The following is a 10,798-nucleotide window of genomic DNA, read 5'->3' on the forward strand; positions in this document are numbered from 1 at the left end:
TTACCTGGGAATATTGAAGACTCATGTTAAAAGGAACCACCAGCTTTCATATGTTCTGAGCAAGGAACTTTAGCTTTTTTACATGGCACATATTGCGCTTTTACTTTCCTCTCCAACACTTTGTTTTTGCTTTTTATTTAAACCAAATTGAACGTTTCATTATTTATTTGAGGCTAAATTGATTTTATTGATGTATTATATTAAGTTAAAATAAGTGTTCATTCAGTATTGTTGTAATTGTCATTATTACAAATAAATAAATAAAAAATTGGCTGATTTTAATCGGTATCGGCTTTTTTTGGTCCTCCAATAATCAGTATTGGCGACCTCTACTAGCTATGCCCCCTCCCCCCCACTAGAATCCCCATACTTTTAATGAAGACAGCTTCTCCATCCTGGAGGGGAAAATTAATCATTTCCAGGACCAGGAACATGTACTAGTCTGTGGCGACCTAAATGCCAGAACCAGACAACCTGACACCCTCAGCACACAGGGGGACAAACACCTGCCTGGAGGTGACAGGATTCCCTCCCCCTTATGCCCCCCTATGCACAATTATGACAACATAACCAACAAAAACTGGTCACAACTCCTGCAGCTCTGTCGCACGCTGGTTATGTCCAGTACATAGTCAATGGTAGGCTTCGAGGGGACTCCTATGGTAGGTACACCTATAGCTCATCTCTTGGCAGTAGTACTGTACACTACTTTGTCACTGACCTCAACCCAGAGTATCTCAGAGCGTTCAGTCAGCCAACTGACACCCTTATCAGACCACAGCAAAATCACAGTCTACTTGAACAAAGCAATGCTCAAGCATGAGGGATCAAAGCCAAAGGATCTGAATAATATTAAGAAATGCTGTAGATGGAAGGAATGTAGTGTGGAAACCAACCAAAAAACAAAACAATTGGGCAACAACAAATTAAGTCCCTTTTAGACAACTTCCTGGACAAAACGTTCCACTGTAATAGTGAAGGTGTAAACTTGGCAGTAGAAAATCTTAAGAGTATATTTGACCTCTCAGCTTCCCTATCAAATCTAAAAATCTCAAACAGAAAACTGAAGAAAATGAACCGCAATGACAAATGGTTTGATGAAGAATGCAAAAACTAAAGAAAGAAATTGAGAAACTTGTCCAACCAAAAACATAGAGACACGGAAAACCTGAGTCTACGCCTTCACTATTGTGAATCACTTAAACAATACAGAAATACACTACGGAAATAGAAGCAACAGCACATCAGAAATCGGCTCAATGTAATTGAAGAATTCATAGACTAACCACTTCTGGGAAAATTGGAAAACACTAAACAAACAACAACACAAAGAATTATCCCTATCCAAATTGGAGATATGTGGGTAAACCACTTCTCCAATCTTTTTGGCTCTATAACAAAGAACAAACAGCAAAAATATATGCATGATCAAATACAAAATCTTAGAATCAACTATTAAAGACTACCAGAACCCACTCGATTCTCCAATTGCCTTGAATGAAAATAAAAACCCTCCAACCAAAAAAGGCCTGTGGTGTTGATGGTATCCTCAATGAAATTATAAAATATACAGACAATAAATTCCAACTGGCCATACTAAAACTCTTTAACATCACCCTTAGCTCTGGCATCTTCCCCAATATTTGGAACCAAGGACTGATCACCCATCATCCACAAAGGTGGAGACAAATTTGACCCCAATAACTACCGTGGGATATGCGTCAACAGCAACCTTGGGAAAATCCTCTGCATTATCATTAACAGGAGACTCATACATTTCCTCAGTGAAAACAATGTACTGAGCAAATGTGAAATTGGCTTTTTACCAAATTATCATACGACGGACCACATATTCACCCTGCACACCCTAATTGACAAACAAACGAACCAAAACAAAGGCAAAGTCTTCTCATGCTTTGTTGATTTCAAAAAAGAGCCTACAGCAGTACCTAGAGCTTCTGCACCGATTCTGTCAGACCTGGGCCATGACAGTAAATCTCAGTAAGACCAAAATAATGGTGTTCCAATAAAGGTCCAGTCGACAGGACTACAAATTACACCTAGACACCGTTTCCCTTGAGCACACAAACTATACATAGCTTGGCCTAAACATCAGTGCCACAGGTAACTTCCACATAGCTGTGAACCATCTGAGAGAAAAGGCAAGAAGGGCATTTTATGCCATCAAAAGGAACATAAAATTTGACATACCAATTAAGATCTGGCTTAAAATACTTGAATCAGTTATAGAACCCATTGCCCTCTATGGTTGTGAGGTCTGGGGTCCGCTCACCAACCAAGAATTCACAAAATGGGACAAACACCAAATTGAGACTGCATGCGGAATCCTGCAAAAATATCCTCTGTATAACGGAGAACACCAAATAATGTATGCAGAGCATAATTATGCCGATACTCACTAATTATCAAAATCTAGAAAAGAGCCGTTAAATTCTACAACCACCTTAAAGGAAGCGATTCCCAAACCTTCCACAACAAATCCATCACCTACAGAGAGATGAACCTAAGCAAGCTGGTCCTGGGGCTCTGTTCAAACACACCCCACAGAGCCCCAGGACAGCAACACAATTAGACCAAACCAAATCATGAGAAAACAAAAAGATAATTACTTGACACATTGGAAAGAATTAACAAAAAAACAGTTAACTAGAATGCTATTTGGCCAAAAACAGAGAGTACACAGTGGCAGAATACCTGACCACTGTGACTGACACAAACTTAAGGAAAGCTTTGACTATGTATAGACTCAGTGAGCATAACCTTGCTATTGAGAAAGGCCACCGTAGGCTGACCTGGCTCTCAAGAGAAGACGGGCTATGTACACACTGCCCACAAAATGAGGTGGAAACTGAGCTACACTTCCTAACCTCCTGCCCATTGTATGACCATATTAGAGACACATATTTCCCTCAGCATACACAGATCCACAAAGAATTAGAAAACAAACCCGATTTTGATAAACTCCCATATCTACTGGGTGAAATAACGCGGTGTGCAAGATTTGTGACCCGTTGCCACAAGAAAAGGTCAACCAGTGAAGAACAAACACCATTGTAAATACAACACATTTATTTATTTTCCCTTTTGTACTTTAACCATTTGTACATTGTTACAACACTGTAGATATACATATATGACATTTTGTAATGTCATTATTCTTTTGGAACTTCTGTATGTGTATTGTTTACTGTAAATGTTTATTGTTTATTTCACTTTTGCATATTATCTACTTCACTTGCTTTGGCAATGGTAATTAATGTTTCCCATGCCAATAAAGCCCCTTGAATTGAATTCAGTTTCAGAAGAAATATCTTTGTTTCTTGCCATTTTGAGCCTGTAATCAAACACACAAATGCTGATGCTTAAGATACTCAACTAGTCTAAAGAAGGCCAGTTTTTTTTCATCCTTTAATCATCCTTTTTAAAATGATCAACTTGGATTAGCTAACACAACGTGCCATTGGAACACAGGAGTGATGACTGCTGATAATGGGCTTCTCTACGCCTATGTAGATATTCCATTGAAAATCAGCCGTTTCCAGCTACAATAGTCATTTACAACATTAACAATTTCTACACTGTATTTCTGATCAATTTGATGTTATTTTAATGGATTTTTTTTTTTGCTTTTCTTTCAAAAACAAGAACATTTCTAAGTGACTCAACGTTTGAACAGATATATATATATATATATACACACACTGCTCAAAAAAATAAAGGGAACACTTAAACAACACAATGTAACTCCAAGTCAATCACACTTCTGTGAAATCAAACTGTCCACTTAGGAAGCAACACTGATTGACAATACATTTCACATGCTGTTGTGGAAATGGAATAGACAACAGGTGGAAATTATAGGCAATTAGCAAGACACCCCCAATAAAGGAGTGGTTCTGCAGGTGGTGACCACAGACCACTTCTCAGTTCCTATGCTTCCTGGCTGATGTTTGGGTCACTTGAATGCTGGCGGTATTTTCACTCTAGTGGTAGCATGAGACGGAGTCTACAACCCACACAAGTGGCTCAGGTAGTGCAGCTCATCCAGGATGGCACATCAATGCGAGCTGTGGCAAGAAGGTTTGCTGTGTCTGTCAGCGTAGTGTCCAGAGATTGGAGGCACTACCAGGAGACAGGCCAGTACATCAGGAGACGTGGAGGAGGCCGTAGGAGGGCAACAACCCAGCAGCAGGACCGCTACCTCCTCCTTTGTGCAAGGAGGAGCAGGAGGAGCACTGCCAGAGCCCTGCAAAATGACCTCCAGCAGGCCACAAATGTGCATGTGTCTGCTCAAACGGTCAGAAACAGACTCCATGAGGGTGGTATGAGGGCCCGACGTCCACAGGTGGGGGTTGTGCTTACAGCCCAACACCGTGCAGGACGTTTGGCATTTGCCAGAGAACACCAAGATTGGCAAATTCGCCACTGGCGCCCTGTGCTCTTCACAGATGAAAGCAGGTTCACACTGAGCACGTGACAGACGTGACAGAGTCTGGAGACGCCGTGGAGAACGTTCTGCTGCCTGCAACATCCTCCAGCATGACCGGTTTGGCGGTGGGTCAGTCATGGTGTGGGGTGGCATTTCTTTGGGGGGCCGCACAGCCCTCCATGTGCTCGCCAGAGGTAGCCTGACTGCCATTAGGTACCGAGATGAGATCCTCAGACCCCTTGTGAGACCATATGCTGGTGCGGTTGGCCCTGGGTTCCTCCTAATGCAAGACAATCCTAGACCTTATGTGGCTGGAGTGTGTCAGCAGTTCCTGCAAGAGGAAGGCATTGATGCTATGGACTGGCCCGCCCGTTCCCCAGACCTGAATCCAATTGAACACATCTGGGACATCATGTCTCGCTCCATCCACCAACGCCACGTTGCACCACAGACTGTCCAGGAGTTGGCGGATGCTTTAGTCCAGGTCTGGGAGGAGATCCATCAGGAGACCATCCGCCACCTCATCAGGAGCATGCCCAGGCGTTGTAGGGAGGACATACAGGCACGTGGAGGCCACACACACTACTGAGCCTCATTTTGACTTGTTTTAAGGACATTACATCAAAGTTGGATCAGCCTGTTGTAACGGTTCTCCTCTTCCTCCGAAGAGGAGGAGCATGGATTGAACCAAGACGCAGCGTGATACTTAGACATGATATTTATTTAGACACGACAAAACAACGAAGACAAAAAATGAACTATACTTGAATTAACTAACAAAATAACAAAACGAATGTAGACAAACCTGGACGTAAGAACTTACATGTAACACGAAGAACGCACGAACAGGGAAATGACTACATAAAAACCGAACGAACAAAATGAACAAACAAACCGAAACAGTCCCGTATGGTGCAACATAGACAGACACTAACACAGGAGACAACCACCCACAACAATCAATGTGAAAACACCTACCTTAATATGATTCTCAATCAGAGGAGATGAAAACCACCTGCCTCTAATTGAGAACCATATTAGGTACCCATTAACCAACATAGAAACAGAAAACATAGACTGCCCACCCAAACTCACGTCCTGACCAACTAACACATACAAAACTAACAGAAAACAGGTCAGGAACGTGACACCTGTAGTGTGGTTTTCCACTTTAATTTTGAGTGTGACCCTAAATCCAGACCTCCATGGGTTGATAAGTTTGATTTCCATTGATAATTTTTGTATGATTTTGTTGTCAGCACATTCAACTATGTAAAGAAAAAAGTATTTAATAAGAATTGTTCATTCAGATCTAGGATGTGTTATTTTTATTTTTTTGAGCAGTATATATATATATATATATATATATATATATAATGAAAATGTTAAGATTCCACCCATGACGCCACTAGGTCATTGTAATACAGGAAAGGGTTTTGAGTGACGTCACTGGACAGACAAAGCACTACACTGAAGAGGTTTCTCTCTGAGTGTGCTGTGTGGGGAACAAAACATTTCTCACATGCAGGGACTTGTCATACACACATTCCACAAAACACATGTTAGTTGGATTCACAGATACAAATTAGAATATATTGTAGTAGTGAGAGATTCTATGACTCAGTTGACATAAGGGAGAGAACTGTCTTGCAGAGAGTGGCCTGAAACCCCATATGCAATACTACATTTCCCCCAAGGGACACAATAAAGAAATGTAATGGACTATCGTTTCTCTTTGCTTATTTGAGCTGTTGTTGCCATAATATGGACTTGGTCTTTTACCAAATAGGGCTATCTTCTGTATACCACCCCTATCTAACTGATTGGCTCAAACACATTAAGAAGGAAAGAAATTCCACAAATTAACTTAAAAAGGCACACCTGTTAATTGAAATGCATTCCAAGTGACTACCTCATGAAGCTGGTTGAGATAATGCCAAGAGTGTGCAAAGCTGTCATCAAGGCAAAGGGTGGCTACTTTGAAGAATCTCAAATATATAAAATATATTTTGATTTATTTAACACTTTTTGGGTTACTACATGATTCCTTGTGTTATTTCATAGTTTTGATGTCTTCACTATTATTCTACAATGTAGAAAATAGTAAAAATAAATAAAACAAGTAGGTGTGTCCAAACCTTTGACTGGTACTGTATGTTCTCTCTTCAACTGGTTTGGGGACATTTCTAACAGCTTAATATGGTCTCTGCATTTCCAAGCTGAAGGTGCCATCCACATTCCTAAAATGTTCTTCTTTGAGGTCTTTATGACCTGGAAGTCTCTTACTATTGCCTGATCTGTTAGTCTCACCGCGTCCCTTAGCATCTACAACATTGCAGGAAAGCGAAGTGATACTGAGTCTGTTGAATAAAATTATATCCCTCCAATATTTCTCAATTCTTTCTTCATGTTACACCACAAAAGAAAAAACTTTCAAAAGTTTTCCAATTCAACGGAACCCCAGTTCTACCGATTTTAAGTGCATTTGATAAATGTTTACTCAGAGTCTTTTGCACATCTCTAGGGTAGGGGTTCTTAAACTGTTTCAGCACGGGACCCAAATGAGAAATGGACTGTACTCCCGTGACCCAAATTATGAAGAAATATTGTGTGATTTATAGATGTATTCTCATAACTCGTGACCCACCTCTCACATGCCCAGGGCCCACTTTGGGTCATGACCCATAGTTTAAGAAACCCTACTCTAGGGTGATGGATGCCCTATGCTAAGCGCATGCGATGGCCTGTGGGTTTAAGACATGCACCGATGAGTATGATAAATCTCCTTGTTTTGAAGCTACAGTAGAAAAACCCATTTCAGCAGACATCACAGTCCTGACTGGCCGGCTGGACGGCGGAACTCTGCTTGGGTGGGCTCTGGGGAGGTCACTGCCATATGGGAGGGCTTGGAGTTGGACAGTGGATATTACAGTGAGATGAGCTGGGTGTTGTCTGTATGAGCACTAATGGATTACAGCCAAACCAAGGAGTATGGATCAGCCTGTGTTGTTTATCATCAAAGGAATTTATCCCAAATGAATTATACTGTATGGCTGTATTCCATACAGTTTCTATGACCTGGGTATTGTGGATTTATGTTGACTGTCATACAGTTACATTTACGGTTCCTAGAATAGCCTATCAGTTGGGAAAGGAAAACTGTTTACTCTACGCCTGCCATTAAATCCATACTCTCCTTGTTAGAGGTCCTGGGAGCCATTGCCCTAAAAGGCAAGCTGAAGAGACAAATGTTAATAGTTAATACAGTCGTATGAAAAAGTTTGGGCACCCCTGACAATTTCCATGATTTCCATTTATAAATAATTGGGTGTTTGGATCAGCAATTTCATTTTGATCTATCAAATAACTGATGGACACAGTAATATTTCAGTAGTGAAATGAGGTTTATTGGATTAACAGAAAATGTGCAATATGCATCAAAACAAAATTAGACAGGTGCATAAATTTGGGCACCCCAATAGAAACATCACATCAATATTTAGTAGAGCCTCCTTTTGCTAAAATAACAGCCTCTAGACGCTTCCCATAGCCTCTAATGAGTGTCTGGATTCTGGATGAAGGTATTTTGGACCATTTCTCCTTACAAAACATCTCCAGTTCAGTTAGGTTTGATGGTTGCCGAGCATGGACAGCCCGCTTCAAATCATCCCACAGATTCTCAATGATATTCAGGTCTGGGGACTGGGATGGCCATTCCAGAACATTGTACTTGTTCCTCTGCATAAATGCCCGGGTAGATTTTGAGCAGTGTTTTGGGTCGTTGTCTTGTTGAAATATCCAGCGCCGGCGTAACTTCAACTTTGTGACTGATTCTTCAACATTATTCCCAAGAATCTGCTGATATTGAGTGGAATCCATTCGACCCTCAACTTTAACAAGATTCCCAGTACCGGCACTGGCCACACAGCCCCACAGCATGATGGAACCCCCACCAAATTTGACTGTGGGTAGCAAGTGTTTTTCTTGGAACGCTGTGTTCTTTTGCCGCCATGCATAACGTCCCTTGTTATGACCAAATAACTCAATCTTTGTTTCATCAGTCCACAGCACCTTATTCCAAAATGAAGCTGGCTTGTCCAAATGTGCGTTTGCATACCTCAAGCGACTCTGTTTGTGGCGTGTGTGCAGAAAAGGCTTCTTCCGCATCACTCTCCCATACAGCTTCTCCTTGTGCAAAGTGCGCTGAATTGTTGAACGATGCACAGTGACACCATCTGCAGCAAGATGATGTTGTAGGTCTTTGGAGGTGGTCTGTGGGCTGTTTTTGACCGTTCTCACCATCCTTCGCCTTTGCCTCTCCGATATTTTACTTGGCCTGCCACTTCTGGCCTTAACAAGAACTGTGCCCGTGGTCTTCCATTTCCTCACTATGTTCCTCACAGTGGACACTGACAGCTTAAATCTATGCGATAGCTTCTTGTAGCCTTCCTCTAAACCATAATGTTGAACAATCTTTGTTTTCAGGTCATTTGAGAGTTGTTTTGAGGCCCCCATGTTGCCACTCTTCAGAGGAGAGTCAAAGAGAACAACAACTTGCAATTGGCCACCTTAAATAACTTTTCTCATGATTGGATGCACTTGTCTAGGAAGTTCAAGGCTTAATGAGCTCACCAAACCAATTGTATGTTCCAATTAATCAGTGCTAAGTAGTTACAGGTATTCAAATTAACAGAATGACAAGGGTGCCCACATTTTTGCATAGCCTATTTTTCACATCTGATTTAATTTCATACAACTTAATATTGCTACACTAAAAATCTTTGTCTGGACAATACCCCATTACTCAACTTTTATTAGAAAATGAATGGCATGCCACTGTGATCATTTTCTGTGACGACAGAGTAAATTATTATGCAGCCTCAGAGGGGTGCCCAAACTTTTTCATACGACTGTATGTAACCTATTATACTTTCTCAAAGACAAAGGGACAGTTAGGGGTTTGAGAACAAACTCGGCTTCTCCCTACAATTTTATTTTTATTTAACCTTTATTTAACTAGGCATGTCAGTTAAGAACAAATTCTTATTTACAATGATGGCCTACACCGGCCAAACCCAGACGACGTTGGGCCAATTGTGCTCCGCCCTATGAGACTCCCAATCACGGCCGGTTGTGATACAGCCTGGATTCGAATCAGGGTGTCTGTAGTGACACCTCTAGCACTAAGATGCAGTGTCTTAGACCGCTGCGCCACCCGGGAGCCATCTCCTCCGTCAATACCTGTCCCAGACTTCTAAATCTAGGCCTAATCAGATTCAATAAAACACATGGGCTTATTGGTATGGGAGAGTGTGCTGCTTCACTGATTCTATTGATATAGCCTTTCCAGTTAAAGTGGTAGTGTGTTCCACTGGTAAGATCCCCATGGGGACTGCAACCTGTATCTAGGCTATAACACACGGCCTGGAGGAGAGGAGGGTTTGGAGTGATGACGTCACTGTCTCAAGTGGTGGAGGACAGACCTCCTACATTGTGGGACCTGCTATATTTCATTAGTCTAATTTTGTTTCGGCCTAAATGACAAGGGGTTTACTCTCTTATTCCTTTTTTCCCCTCTTCTCTCATTCCCCTCCTCCTTCCCTCTTCTCTATAATGTGAGTCACACCCACAGGAAGCCATGTGGCAGCCGGCGACAGGGGGGAGCAGAGCAGTAATGTTGTCCTAATCTGTAGTGAGACCATATAGACCTGTCACACTGTTTAGCCAGCCTTTATTGAAGCATACTCTAGACATAGTTGTCTTGAAAATCATGGAATATGTAGTTGCTGACTTTATCCAGTTTTAGAATCCCTGCCCCCACCCTATAGTTAAATTCTCTATAAAATGAGAGTCACAAACTTGTCACACTAGGCGTTCCTTACACGGTTTTAACCATCTGCTACCCATGTGTTTTGTGACAGTGGGCTTTGCTTCTGTTTTGACAAAATATGCTAACGGCATACCACTATAGGCTAAGGCTAGCCACCTCTCCAGATCCCTCACGCTCTCCCTCCTCTCTTTTACTTCAGTTCAATCTAGGCCTAAGGCACTTTTGACTTGTTTTAGACTGCCCTTTTGGATGAAGGGAAGGGAAGAATGAAAGCGGTGTTCACGTTGCCAGAGCATATGGTAACAAACAGACCCATTAAAACAAGTCCTCTCTCACACCCTCACTCATTACCTAGTCCACGTTGTCCACAAACTATTTTAGCCATTACCCCACTGTCTCCCTCCCTCTCAAACTCTCTCTCCCTCCATATTTCAATTTCACCTCTCTCTTTCCATCTGGAGAGCTTCAATTGCGAGGAGAAACAGAGCGTACTGATAGTTCTGCTATAGTCTGACTGA

The sequence above is a fragment of the Salvelinus namaycush genome, chromosome 30 (genome assembly GCF_016432855.1).
Source record: "Salvelinus namaycush isolate Seneca chromosome 30, SaNama_1.0, whole genome shotgun sequence".
NCBI classification, from domain to species: Eukaryota; Metazoa; Chordata; class Actinopteri; order Salmoniformes; family Salmonidae; genus Salvelinus; species Salvelinus namaycush.